Source organism: Dipodomys spectabilis, unplaced genomic scaffold (assembly GCF_019054845.1).
Source record: "Dipodomys spectabilis isolate Male_0828 unplaced genomic scaffold, ASM1905484v1 ptg000276l, whole genome shotgun sequence".
Lineage (NCBI taxonomy): Eukaryota > Metazoa > Chordata > Mammalia > Rodentia > Heteromyidae > Dipodomys > Dipodomys spectabilis.
In genome coordinates this window covers 246692-261321 of record NW_024870953.1, presented here as the reverse complement: position 1 = coordinate 261321, position 14630 = coordinate 246692, and the positions used below count along the sequence as shown (strand labels likewise).

Here is a 14630-nt window from a genome sequence, read left to right as displayed (position 1 = left end):
TAATTTTATTCCCTTGCGGTCTGAGAGAATGCAAGGTATAACTTCAATGTTTCTGAATTTGGACAAGTTTGCTTTGTGGCCTAAAATGTGGTCTATTTTGGAAAATGTTCCATGTGCTGTGGAGAAAAACGTATTGTCTAATGCTGCTGGGTGAAATATTCAGTAGATGTTTGTTAAATCTACTTGGTTTATGCAGTTTTTTATATCTGTGGTTTCTCTATTGAGTTTTTGCGAAATTCAGCTATCTAGTGGGGAAAATTCTGTGTTAAAGTCCCCAACAATTAATGTCTTTGGATCTATGTGGGATTTGAGGGAAAATAGTGTTTCTTGGATAAATTTGGGTGCTCCGTTGTTTGGCAAATAGATATTTAGAATTGTAATATCCTCCTGAAGGGGTAATCTCTTAATTAGTATGTACCGAACTTTTCACTAATTTTAATTAAAAGTCTATTTTATCTGACATTAGGATTGCAACTCTTTCTTGTTTATGGGGACCATTTGCTTGGTAGATTTTGTTCTAGCCTTTATAATTGAAAATGTTTGTATTTGTGGCCAAGAAGTGAATCCTGAAGGCAGTAGATAGAAGGATCTTGCTTTTTAATCCAAGTAGACACACTTTGTTGCTTAATTGGAGAATTAAGTCCGTTAATGTTGAGAGATAGAACTCAGAGGTATTTGGGAGTTCCTGCCATTTTATCCAACTTGTTAGGGGCTGCTGCAATTGTATTCTTCTTATGGTTCTTGGATTCTCAGTTTGGGTGCTGTTTCTTGGCCTTTATTGTGGTCTTGTTGGTTTTCTTTGTGTAGGACATCTTTAAGATTCTTTTGTAGGGCTGGTTTGGTAGAGATATATAGTTTCAATTTTTCTTTGCCATGGAAGTGTTTTATTTGACCTCCGATTATTAAGGAGAGTATAGCTGGGTAAATTATTCTTGGTTGACTCGTGTTTGTCTTTATGGCATGGCTTACATCATTCTAGGCTCTTCTTGCTTTGATTGTCTCTGCTGAGAAATCTGAGGTGATTCTAATTGGTTTCCCTTTACAGGTGATTGATCTTTTCTCCATGACAACTTTAAGGATCTTTTCCTGGGTCTGAATTGATCCTGTGCATATTATAATGTGACAATGGGATATCCTGTTCTGGTCTGGTCTATTGGGAGTTCTAAAAGCTTCTTGTATCTGAATAGGCCTATCTTTTTGCATGTTTGGGAAGTTCTCTCCTAGGATCTTGTTAAACAAATTTCCTAGACCATTGACTTCTGGCTCTAGGTGCTCCTCTACACACATTTTCCTCAGTTTAGGCCTTGTAATGGTGTCTTCCAAGGGTTGAATGTTGAATAGATCTATCATATTTCTTGGATTTGTCTTGGATGGTTGTATGTTCTTTCTCTATAATATCTAGGCTGTCTTCTATCCTCAGGATTCAGTCTTCTGCATGGTCTATCCCACTATCCAGACTTTCTACTATTTTTTATTTCCTTATAGTTGTTGGGCTTTTATGGCTTCAAATACTTTGTTGGATCTTTGTTTTAGATCTTGTATGAAATTCTTTAGTTCCTTAATTTAGTGTTCAGTGTTTATTCTCAAATCACTTAGTTGATTAGTTATGGTTTCCTTGGACTCCCATTTCTTCTGTTGGGATCCATTCAGCATTCCCTTTGTGGACTCCCTGACTTCTTTCAGCTCTCTGTTTATGGATTGCATGAATGCCTCTAGTGATCTCTGTCTATTCTCATCCCGCTCTCTCATTTTCTGTATTACTCTTTGATTAGCTTCCTCACGTCCATGCAATTCTTGTAGTTCTCTTTGTTTGATCTCAGCCTGCTCACACAATTCCTTTATTTCTTTTTGAGTGTAGTCAAACTGCTCAGGCAATTCCTTTATGTATCTTTGAGTAGCTTCCTCACGCCCATGAGCTTCCTGTTTTGATCTTTGGTTTGCCTCCTCTCTCTCCCTATCATGATCACACAGAGTACATTGCAGGTTTTCAATCTTTTCATTTACCATAATTACCATTAGTATTTGTAGAGCTTTTGGGGAGCTCTCTTCTGGATTATTCATTATCTGTTCTGTCCACTGATTATCATGAGTGGAGTTGAGATACCCGGACTTGCCAGTTTTCTTGTGATTTTCCAGCTTATACTGCCCATTTGGGATGAGAGTAACACCAGTTTGGTCCTAGAAAACTATCTTAAGGCAAGCATCAACAAAGTCTTTAGTTGCACAGTCCAAAGCCTGCAGATATAATCTAGTTCAACAGATATACTTTTCAAGATCAAACAACTATGTATTAATAGGCTACGAACCACAAAGAAGTATTTGGCAAACAAGAAGTTATTAGGTTTAGTGAGAGATATGGGTATAAATAGGAATAGGTGGATGTGGAAAGGTAGAAGGAGAGCTAACTTAGTCCTAATCTCAAAGCAGGAAATAGGTTGGATAGATTGATAGTAGAGACGAGGGAAAAAAGAAAGAGAAAAAAAGACAAGGAAAATTAGTAAAAAAAAAATTAAAAATTAAAAAGTGAAACCCTTAAAAATTATGCTAATTAAAAACGTAATGTTCAGCGAAGGACGGGAATAAGATAAGAGAAGGGGAGGAATAGAAAGGAGACGTGAAAAATTAAAAAATAAAAATGTGTAAATTTTATATATGTATATAGAGGTAACACGGCTATTAAGGAATTTAAGTCTAAAAGGTTTTTAATTCAGTAATAATTTTCTGGATTAAGTGTGTATACAATGGGGGATAAGGTCTAATAATTGACTACAGGTATATCTGAGAATGAGCAGAAAAGCGATTAAATCATGCAAAGAAGAACAAAAGAGAAGAAAAAGTGAAAAGAATGAGAAAGAAAGGAAAAAACGATCAAAAGGTCAGTAGAGCTAAACAAATATGAAAAAAAGCACACACACACACACATACCCCTAAAATAAAAATTATAAGAAGAAGAAAAAAAAGTTAATAGAAAACAATTTTTTAAAGTTAAAAATTAAAAATGTTAAAAAATTTTTAAATAAAATGTACCAAAAAAAGAGTTCTTTCCTTTTTGGGGGTGAGATGGGAAGATCCTGTATCTCCCTTGTGTCCATTACCAGTCTCTTGTTGGAGTCTCTGGTCTGATTGTGGTGTTTGATTTTCCTGTAGCTTGGTTGTTTTGTTAAGTCAGTTTGTTTGAGCAGGCAGAAAAATGCTTTGCTTTACCTAGGATTTTGTCATCCGCCTCCCAGGCTACTTCAATGGGAGGGAGATCTGCTTTAAATATCACAAAAGAGCGTGATGGCTGTTTCTTCTAGGTTGAAGATTCTGTGGTGGGGCTAGGTTCTGGGTAGAGTTGAGGTCTTTTAGCAAACAGTAGCTTTTCCCTGAGGGGCTAGCATCTGAGGCAGTCACAGAGCCCAGTCCAGGAGCCATCCTCAATGTTTAATGTTACTGAATTTCAATTGATTATCTAGGCTGCTGTAGGGAGGGGCAGCCTCTGGCTCTGTTTACCCAGTGATGAAAGCCACTCCTGGGGCTGGCACAGGCCCAGGCTGGATGACTTTCTTCTGGGTGGAGCTGAGCCTGGCAGGTTAGGTTAGTTTCCTGTGACCTGCTAAATGACTTTTTGTTTTCATCCAAGGACTGATTTGGAGGTAGATTCTCAGCCACGCCTTTGCCAGTATCAAAGATGGAGATCTCCAGTAGTGGGCAGGTAGGGGTGGCCTTCCCTTCTCTGCTCTCTGAGAAGGAATGAGGAAGTCAGGCTTCTACTCAAACAGGAGTCTGATTCCTGGGTCATCTCTGGTCGGCGATCTGAAGGATGAAGATATCTGCTCCTTGTCAGTTCTTGCTGGTGTTGAGTAGAATCCTCTCTCCTGCTGCATCTGGTGCCTTTGTCCTAGACTCTCTGTGTTGCAGGTATGGTGGCTACAGACACCACCGCCCCCACCACAGCAGCTCCGGCTACTGGCAAGTGCTCAGATTTGTCTCCTTGGCTGGATTTTCCCTCTCTGGCCTAACTCTCTGTACTGTGTTGGCACACTTGGTGTGATTCTCTGGCTTAGGACTCTTCACTGGAGCACTAATACTGCTTTCTATATGAGAGCTTGTTTAGCTTCCAGCTTCTCCTCTGCTATCTTCCCGGAACCCTAAATTTAAATTTAAATGATAAATTCTTTTAAAATCGTTTCACTAGGGCACAGGTATGGATAGATAAGTGATGTGGGCAGAATCAGAATTATTCAGAAGGTTGTAAATGGATGCTTACGTAGTTTTCTCTCGGCTGGATCATAGAATAGAGACTGTCCTAATTGGAACAAGTTAGCCTTCCGAGGTTTTCTGCATATAAACACGGCATCAACATTTTATTAGAGGATTATTCAAGATTAGCTATATGTTGATTGATAATGACTGATAATGACAGAAAGTTGACGGAAAACCATCTACACTTCAGTGAGGTTCTGATTTGTGCTTCACAAACTGTTATGAAAGCTCTACATGAGAAATCTAGCAGCCACATTTCTAAAAAGTCCTTGGGTTGTTACACTTTCTGATATTGTCTCAATCCAAGTACTTCTCCTTGGAGTTCCATACTGTTCAATGATGCTGTATTAGCTCCTTGTTACAATTTGCAGGCTGGGGGCTGGCAAGGTGGCTCAGTGGTAGAGTGCTTGCCTTGCATGCATGAGGCCCTGGGTTCGATTCCTCAGCATCACATAAGCAAAAAGAAAAAAGCCGGAAGTGGCACTGTGGCTCAAGTGGTAGAGCACTTCCCTTGAGCTGAAGAGCTGAGGGACAGCGCCCATGCCCAGAGTTCAGGCTCCACGACCAGACCTCCCCCCCCAAAATAAATAATTTGCAGACTGGTCTTTTTAATGAAATTTGTGCTTATCAAAATTGCTCTCCAAATTCCATCCACAAACTGCATACAAAATTTATCTGAAAAAATTTGTATCTGTTGATAGTGCATATACTTTTAGTTTCATTACAAATATAGAATGTAGTAAAAATTCTCATAGCAATTATACTGCACTAGCTTGTGGGCAGGCTCTAATGTAAATAATATACTGTGTTCATGTAGAGATTTTGAGTATCCAAAGTAATAAGCCTGTGGTCCTAAAACCAATACCTTACTTATATTGAGTGACAAATACCACTTCATGTATAGACACGTTTTCCTTGTATCTTTTTAATACATATTTTTATTATAAATACTGTACAAAGGGGTTACAGTTACATAAGTAAGGTAATGAGTACATTTCTTATTGAGCATTGTTACCCCCTCCTTTGTTTTTACCCTACCATCCCTTCCCTTCACTCCTCCCCACCTCCCGCCTTCACCCATCCTCTGATAAAGTGTCTTGTATATCTCATTGTTACAATGGGTCAACCAGTATCCTTTCCTCATATCTTAAATGAAGAAATGCTGGCTTGATTTATGCTGATTCTACTTTTGTAGACACATCTAAAATCACTGGCCAAGTCCAAGAGCACATAAATGAAATGGCATCATTTTTTTGTCAGTTGGTATAATTGTGTTCTACACATTTATTGACAGGTTACAAATTACTCTCAAACTTTAAAACATTAAAAATACTTTCTTTTTTTTTCTTATTTTCTTGGCCAGGAAATCAGCAAGACCTCAGTCAGCATTTCTCTCATAGGAATTTTCACATAGGTTAGTTAAATGTAGATGTAGAGCCCAGTTTTCTGAGGATTCACTCATCTGCCTAGGAATTCATGCTGGCTGTTGGAAAAAGAGCTCAAGTAATGATGCCATTTAAATCCTTATAACTTTACTCTTTACCAGGGTATTCTCTTGCTACTTTGGTTGTTGGTTGGTGTCTACAAGACTAAGAATTCCGTGAGAAGAAGGGAGACACCATATGACTTATACCCAATTGACTTGCTATCACTTGTACAGCATTTTGTAAGTCAAATCTCTCTAAAACTACCAGTTTTAAGAGATAAGAGGAGTGGTAAAAGAACTCTTAGAGACAAATACATCTTCAACACATATTGTTCCAAGTATTCCGTTTAGGCATATTCAACAAATGGTGAAACTTATGTTGGCTGTAATTATGTGTCTTTCTCCATGTGTGCATGTATACATGTGTATATGTATGTGTGTGAATAGTAACATACATGTGTACATTATGGCTTATATCATCATTTATTCCTTGCTAACAAATAAAGTAAGGAATCCCTAAAGTTTTAACAGAAACTGTGTAGTTAAAGTCTTAACTCTTCACTCTGCTTCCTTACACAAAGACTTTGCAACTCCTCATTAATAAAGTTTCCATAAACTCTGAAATGTACATACTTAATGCTTAATGTCGGCTACCATAAATCTTAAATACTTTATAGAAAAGTTTTATACTTGCCAAATAGTCCTTTTTTTGGCATATATAAGCAAAATCCCCAAAGTAAGCATATTTAAAACATTAAAACTTTTAACAAACCTTAACACTTTCTGCAATGTTCATTTTGACAGGTGCCTTGTATAGAATAATCTAATTCCTCCTCATACACATCTCTTGAACAATAAATATCCAGAATTATTTTGTTTTTGGTATGTCTATCTTGATTTTATTCTTAAATGTGTGCTTATGTAAGAAATACATGATTCTAAAATTTCACAACAATTCTTTTGAACTTAATTTTGTTGAATTGTCTAGTTTAATAAAATCAATGAAAATTATACTTTATATAAAAAATGTTTTATGCTCAATTTAGCATCACATACACTAACATTGGAACAATACAGAGAAGATTAGCACACCCCAGGCGCAAGGATGACATGAAAATTTGTGGAGCGTTCCATATTTTTTACAACAGATGCTGAAAGGTATGTGGCCACAAGGGAACCGTACTGCATTCTTGGTGGGAGTGTAAACTTGTTCAACTACTTTGGAAAGTAGTATGGAGTTTCCTCAAAAGACTCCACATAAACTCCTCTATGACACAGTAATCCCACTTCTGGGGATTTACCCAAATGATCATAATCAAGACCATACTAAAACTACCAGCACAACTATGGTTATTGCAACATTATTTACGATAGCTAAGATATGGAATCAACCCAGATGCCCCATTAGATGAATGGATCAAGAAAATTTGGTATATATACACAATGGAATTCTATGTCTCCATCAGAAAGAATGACATCTCCCAATTTGATAGGAAATGGAAAGACTTGGAAAAAAATTATTGTGTAAAGTAAGCCAAGTCCAAATAAATACAGGTCCCATGATTTTCCTTATTTTCAATAACGAATATATGTCTTGGATAAGCAGAAAAGTTCAAAAGATATGTGCATATATCCAGATAAGATGATGTTAAAGAAAGTGAACGCCAAGGTAGGGACACAAGTGGTTTTTTTTGTTTCTTGCTATTGTTTCTAACGTACTTATAATGTGCGATGTCATTTTTTTTGTTTCTTTGTATGTTTCTCCCCATGCTATAACCCCTGTTTTCTCTGTATTTGAAGTTGGTGCACTTACATCTTGTATGTATGCTTCTCTAATTTGGGGAGGGGAAGGGAAAAAATGCTCAAATAGGGATACAGGTTGACCCATTGTAACAATGAGATGCACAAGACACTATGTTGAAAAATGAACTTTACAATTTAGGTGTAGGAAAGAAGGGTGAGGGGAGTGTACTTGTGGAGGTGGGAGGGAAGGGATGGTAGGGGAAATACAAAGGAGGAGTTAACAATGATTGTTAGGAAATATACTAGTTTCCTTGTTCATGTAAATGTGGCCCCTCTGCACAGTATTATTACAATAAAAAACATATAAAATGCTCTGAGATGGAAGAGTTTATTTCCTCTATTTTACCCATATAATATTGTTAACAAAGAAATTAATGCAGAACACTGATATGAAGGTAATTTGAATAAATGTGTGTGTGTGTGTGTGTGTGTGTGTGAGTGAGTGCGGCACCGCACAATCAAACACATGCGTGCGTGCAAACACACGCCATGCATGTATATTGGCGTGCTGAGAGTTTAAAATCAGGTCTTCAAGGTCTTGCTAGGCTTTTACTATCTAGCTACAATATAAGCTACATTTCAATTCCTGGCTTTTTGCTAATTCATTAAACTTCTTGAAAAATAATTTCATGACGTGTTTTTTTTGGCCCTGATTGGCGCCCAAGTGTTATCCACAGATCTCAGTCTCCTGAGCAAATATTCAGAGTAGATAGGATTATAGGTGTGACCAGCCAGAACAAGGCTTTTAGAATAATTTTTAAAATAAAAGAAAATTTACTTCAAGGGAGCCTGTTTTATCATCTCCTAATTTGAAAGCCTTTTGGAGTGATTTTATGATAATTTAATTTGTTTGGGGATTGTTAAAAGATAGAAAGTGATGATATTTAAAAGTTTTAGTACTTTTTAAAAAAGAAACTGGAACTGTGGGACAGAAGAAATTTGGCTGTCTTCGGACATCAATTTATAAGCTCAGCTCTGTGCATGATATCCCAATGTCACCAACGCAGTCTGTGTTGAAGACAAAATGTGACAGAAAACAATCACCATGGGCAATATTTGCTACGCTCTTATTTCTTGGGCAATATGAATATTGAATTGAGAGTATAAAGAATGGAGAGATTTTACCCACCTTTTTGGTATTGCTGAAAGACTTTTGGAAACTTTGACTCATTTCCTTCCTCACTGTGTGTGTCTTTGGGCCATGCACTTACTGTCTTTAACTACAATTTTTCCCAACACTACAATGGTAATAACATTAGCATTATAGCAAATGTTATCTTAAGAATTAAGAGAATAATACTTGTGAAACACTTAACATAAACCTATGAATGATCTTTGAGTTTAGCCACCATTCTTTTTAAAATACTAAAAAGAATGTGAAAAGTAGTACAGAAACCATTACATGTAGTGTGAGCAACCAGAAGTAATATCTACTGACCATGCTCTGTGTCCAAGGAAGCCAGGTGTATAACTTCTTATGCTGTAAATCAAACTGGTTATCTTATGTCATGATAGTGTAAAAATATCAGGGACAGAACGATGAGGGAATGTTGTAAACTGAGGTGAAATCCATATGAAAATGTGCAAAACTGATAAAACATGGAAGTATCTGAGCAGTATGTTGTGTTTTACATCATTTAAGTTACATCGCAAAGATAAGGAAGACCTAGAAGAATAAAATGTCTTTTTGATAGTCTATCATAGGTCCTTAGAAGGATGAACACTTTCCTCTTTCTTGTAGAGGCATCGTCAGATGAGGGGAACTATATTTTTTGTTTGCTTCCTTCCATTTATTCTTCAGTTTGAAATCTGAAGAACATGAGACTGAAAGAAACCAAGTGAAATTAGCCATGTAGCCTTTAGAAAGAACAATCAAAGAAAAATAAATAAAATATATATAGCCTTGTAAAAGGTCTAACTACATTGAGTTATATAGTCTCAAGCGTTAACAGAAAATGATTTAAAAAATATCATGTTAATAAAAATTTAAAAATGTTTGGAGCTGCTTAATCTTTTTCCTTTCTACTACTATGAATTAATTATTGATTTTCTATAGAGAGATTAAAGATCAGATTAATAAGAAACTTGATTAAAATGGACAAAAGTTCTGAATAGACATGTTTTCCAAAAAGCCCTGAAAATCGCCTGTGGATTTACAAATTTGTATTTAATACAACTTCTATGCTGGCTTAATGCTTTGTGAGCAAAAGTCATTAGAGAAATGCAATTCAAAATTGTTATGATATTACTTCTTAACTATTATAACTCTCATCAAAAATATCCAAGGGACCAGGTGTGGTGGTAAAGGCTCGTAATTCCAAGTGATTGGAGGATGGAGTAAAAGGATTTGAGTCTAAGGCCAGTCTTGGGTACTGCACACAGTAAAAACCTGCCATTTAAATAAACTCAAAAGGTAATAATGTTGGCTGGCGACACCATGGAGAAAAGGAAATTTTCTACACTCTTGGTCAAAATACAGGTTAGTGTTCTCATTGTAGAAAGTAGTATTCAGTTTTCTAAAGACATCCAAAGTTGAAATATCATCTGACCCACCAATCGCGTGATTATTTCTCTCTGTTTAACTCATAAATATATCTGTAGTTCATTGTTATTCACATTATTCACAACAACAGCCAAGATATAAATCGAAGTCCAGTGTTCAACTACAAACTAATAAAGCAACTGTGGTACATGCATAAATACCTTTTTCTGTTGATCCCAAAGTATTTTTTATTATTTTCCTGTTTCCATTTGATTAACCTCCAAATTGGAAATCCAGATATATGATTTAATTTAACCAAAACTACTTATTGAGTATAAGGAACTTCTACTCTCTACATTCTTCCCACTAAGATCACCAAATATGGTGAGTCTGAAATAGTCTATTTTTGATCTATGTTAATATTCTTTACAATATGAGTGAAATGTTTAAAAAGTAATATTTGTTTTAGCTTAATTGCTCTGAAGAGACAATAAATGATATTATCAAAGCTTAAAAATGATTTGATTTAAAATTTAGAATTCCGGAAATGGTTTTGACCACTCTGGTTACTGGAGCTTTCACTACAACCTCATGAGACAATTTATACTGATAAAGCAAAAATCTGAGGTTAGACATTTATGAATAAAAAAATCATGTCATTCTGAATATGTAGAGCTACATATAAAACATAAAAAATTTAGCTTTTAAATACCTGAATATGCTAGTACATTTAATTGCAGGGTAAATACTAGTTCTGAAATTAGATAAAATTGCACTTATTTTGAAATATAAACCTAAGTATTTATTAGAATAAAAGAAAATGTTTAAAATATCACTCATTCAAGAAATAAGATGTAGAGTTAGTTGTTTTTCATGCCAATTAAGTTCTCTAAACTTACTACAAATATAGATTAGTAAAACTAATTCATTGCTTTGTAGGGAAATAGCAATCCCGTTTCCTAAAACTCATGAAAATAACTTTTTCTGAAACAATTGCTAAGTAACTGTTTTATATTGTTTTGTCATGGAATCTTATTCGATAAATTTTTATTCATTAAGTTAAATAATTGGACAAAAATATAAATTATGCATAAAAAATGTTTAACACGAGTTTATTTTTTCAGAAGACAGATCATGGCTCTCTTAAAGAACACTAGAAGGCAATGTTCTTTATTAATTTTTAGTTATTTTGTTAATGGATATTATTTGTCAGAAGTGACAATTCCATAATATATTTAACATATTTGATTATACTCCCTCTATTTCCTTCTCATTACTCGTTCCTCCAAAGATCTTCTGTTATTCACATAAAATTACATCTTCATATATGCACATATAAACTAAATTGGAAGATTTAAGCTAAACTGCAAGTTAATTCAAGATGTACAGCGAATTAATAGGATTAACAAAAACCTGAATATCTTTTTGTTAACTTTTGAATTGAGCTATTATTATTATTATGGTTAAGGTTAGGATCCCAGACAGAATTAGAATTAGGATTAGAGAAATAGAAAATTTAGGTTCATCAAATGATGACCCATTGCAACAATGATACTCACAAGACACTATGTTGAAAATGAAGTTTACACCAAGGGGAGGGAGGAGAAAAGGAATTGGGGAGGGATGGGGTAGTGGGAGAACAAGAAAGAAGTGGGTTACAATGCTCAACAAAAAACGTAATCCTTACCTTATACATGTAACTAATCCCTCTTTAAAGCATCTTTGCAACAAAATAAAATTTTTAAAAAATAATAAAAAATAAAACCTGACAGGAAATAGAAAAACATTTAAAAATTTATGTTCAAAATGCAAGTAAAATTTAGACCTACACGCTGAGCAAGAGTTAGGATAAATATGAAAAAAGTGGCTTGCTATTAACACGATGATTCGGTTATATGTAGGCTTAGGATTAGGCAAGGTGTGCCAGTTAGAGCGGGGTTAGGATGAGAAAAACATGTAAGACATTGTGTAAAACTGCCACATATTTTAAGAAGAATGAATGGCAAGAATGATTGAAAACCAGTCTCTGTTACTTTAAACGTTCAGATATAATTTGGTTTAAAGTGTGAGATACTTTTTTGTTCCAGTTAGGGTTAGGGAAGGATAAGCTTTAAGGTAAATTTTAGTTTTCCAATTAGAAGTAGAAGCCAAAAAAATGTGCGATTGAATAGAATCTAAACAATTTTCCTTACATTAACCAATTGGTGCTAAATTCCGAATGTGATTTGGATTAGGTTTCTGGTTAACCGGTGTTGAGGATAGAGAAATGGGTTAAACTAGTGGCTCGCACCTATTATCCTAGCCACTCAGGAAGCTGTTTTCTGAGGACCGCAGCTCAAAAGTAGCCCAGGCAGGAAAGTCCATGAGACTTTTATCTGAAATTAACCACCATAAAACACAAAAGTGGTGCTATGGCTCAATTGGTTGAACGCAGACCTTGAGCTAAAAAACTCAGGAATCATGCCCTGGCCCAGAGTGCAAGCCCCATGACCGACAAAAAGAAAAAAAAAGAAATGTTAAATATTAAGTAAAGGTGAACCTATTTTTCAGATTCCAGGAATTCAAGAAAAGCTGGGATAATGGACGTACAATGTATTTCTTAATATCAGGATTTGAGATCAATGGGTATAATGATTCCTGTTATGGAACAAAATACATTCAAAGTTAAGAGTGAAAAAATCCGTAGGGTTTACCAAAAACCTGCAATTTATTTCAAGAATTACCAGTGGAATTTCAGTTAGGCTTGCACAAAACGAGCATTTTTCATACATTTTAGAATTGGGATATGATTAGTGTCAAGGTTATGGTTAGGATTCCAGCCATGGTTAGGCTTGGAATGAAGGAGAAAATAAATGAGGGTCAAATTGAAGGTAAATTTTAATATAAGCCTGATAAGAATTAGAATGAATGTAAACTAAAGTATTGCTTTTAATATTAGAATCTACTTACAATTAGGCTGATGGTTATTCTCAATGTTCCAGTTAAGAAAAATTAAGTTTTGGGTTAGAAAATGACTAAGATATTGGAAAAATTGTAACCTATGTTTGGAAGGATGAATGAAAACTAGTGTACTTGTGTGTTAGTATTGTCATATAATTTGGATTAAGATTAGGGTCAGTATTTTCTTTTGATTATATTTACTGATTATATTTACTGTTATGAATAAGAAAGCTTTTAATATAAAATTGTGTTCACTAACAAGTAAAAGCAAATATGTGAGGCTGAATAGTAACTAGAACATTATCATTATATTTATTCCTCAGTGATCATTCTTGTAGTGATTAATGAGAGTTTTCCAGTCAGGTTTATGTTGAGAGTTAGCGTTAAGTAATGGACTAGATGGTAAGAAAATCTGAAACTGTTTTCAGATACAGTGGTTCAGGAAAAGGTAGAATCAATGGAAACTACAGTATTTTCCTGGTAAGAGAATTTGAAGACAAGTAATGTAATGGTTCATGTTAGGGAACAACATAACTTTCGAGGTAGAGTCAGAAAATTTGCGTGAATTAGGGCAAACTGAAACTCATTTCCAGAGTGAAAACTGGAATATTCATTAGAATGATTAAAAACTAGAGTATTTTTCTTAAACATTAGAATTGGATTATCATTAAGGTGAAAGTTAGGTTTTTAATTCCAGCTAGGCTTACTGTAAACATTAGGGAAATGGAAAATTTAGGGTCAAAGTGAAAGTAAATCTTAGAATAACAAGTAGAGTTAGAATTAGGATGAATGTGGAATAGAAAACTGCTAATAATATTACGATTAGAGTATGATTTGGGTGAGGGTTAACATCAATATTCCAGTTAGGGTTAGGGTTACAATAAAGACAAGATAATGAGTGAAACTACAAACTATTTTTAGAAAGATGAGTTGAAGTTAGGATGAATAAAAACAAATGTATTTGTGTGGCTTTTAGACTCTAAAGGCCATTAGTTCTAGGTTTAGGTTTACTTTCCTAATTCCGCTTAGGCTTAGGGTTAGGGAACGGTAAGCTTTAAGGTAAAACTGAGTTTCTACTAACACTTTCAAGTAAAGTAAGTGCGAAATTTAACAAAAACTACAGAGTTTCCCTAATTTTCCTATTCAGGGTTCAATAGGGTTAAATTTAGAGTTAGGTTTCTAGTAAGGTTTAGATATATCATTAGGGTTTGGAAGGAGAGTAGATTTTAAGTAAACCCACAGCTTCTTTTTGGATATACAGGAGTTCAGTAAAAGTTAAGATCAATGGAAACTATGGTATTTTTCATGATATGAGAATTTGAGGTTAATGATTCCTAATAGAGAACAAGATAGATTTCAGAGTCCAGGTTAGGAAATCTGTAGGATTTGGAGCAAATTGCAAATCATTTCAAAGACAATGGGTATCTGTAAGGATGTATCTAAACTGGAGTAATTTCCATTAATTTTAGGATTGGGTTACTATTATCAGCACGGTAACTCTTAGGGTTTTGACCAGGATTAGAGTTAAGATTAGGGAAATTGAAGGTTGAGAACTTGAGAGACTTACTTCATTTGTGTATATATATGAACTATTCTAAGGCTTTAACTCAAGGCTTGGGTTCTGTTCTTGAGCTTTATTCTGTAGGCTACGAGCCACGAATCCACTTCCAGCTTTCTTTGGCAGTGAATTGGAGACCAGAATCGCACAGACTTCCCTATCCAAGCTGATACTGA

General features: G+C 35.0%; 1 non-coding gene across 1 annotated transcript; it reads left to right on the top strand.

Annotated features, from left to right (window-relative positions):
* Window positions 1-6704: 6704 nt before the first annotated feature.
* On the top strand, window positions 6705-6811 carry LOC122126373. Its single transcript, XR_006150913.1, has one exon. It is a non-coding gene; the product is annotated as a U6 spliceosomal RNA (small nuclear RNA).
* The last annotated feature ends 7819 nt before the right edge of the window (window positions 6812-14630 follow it).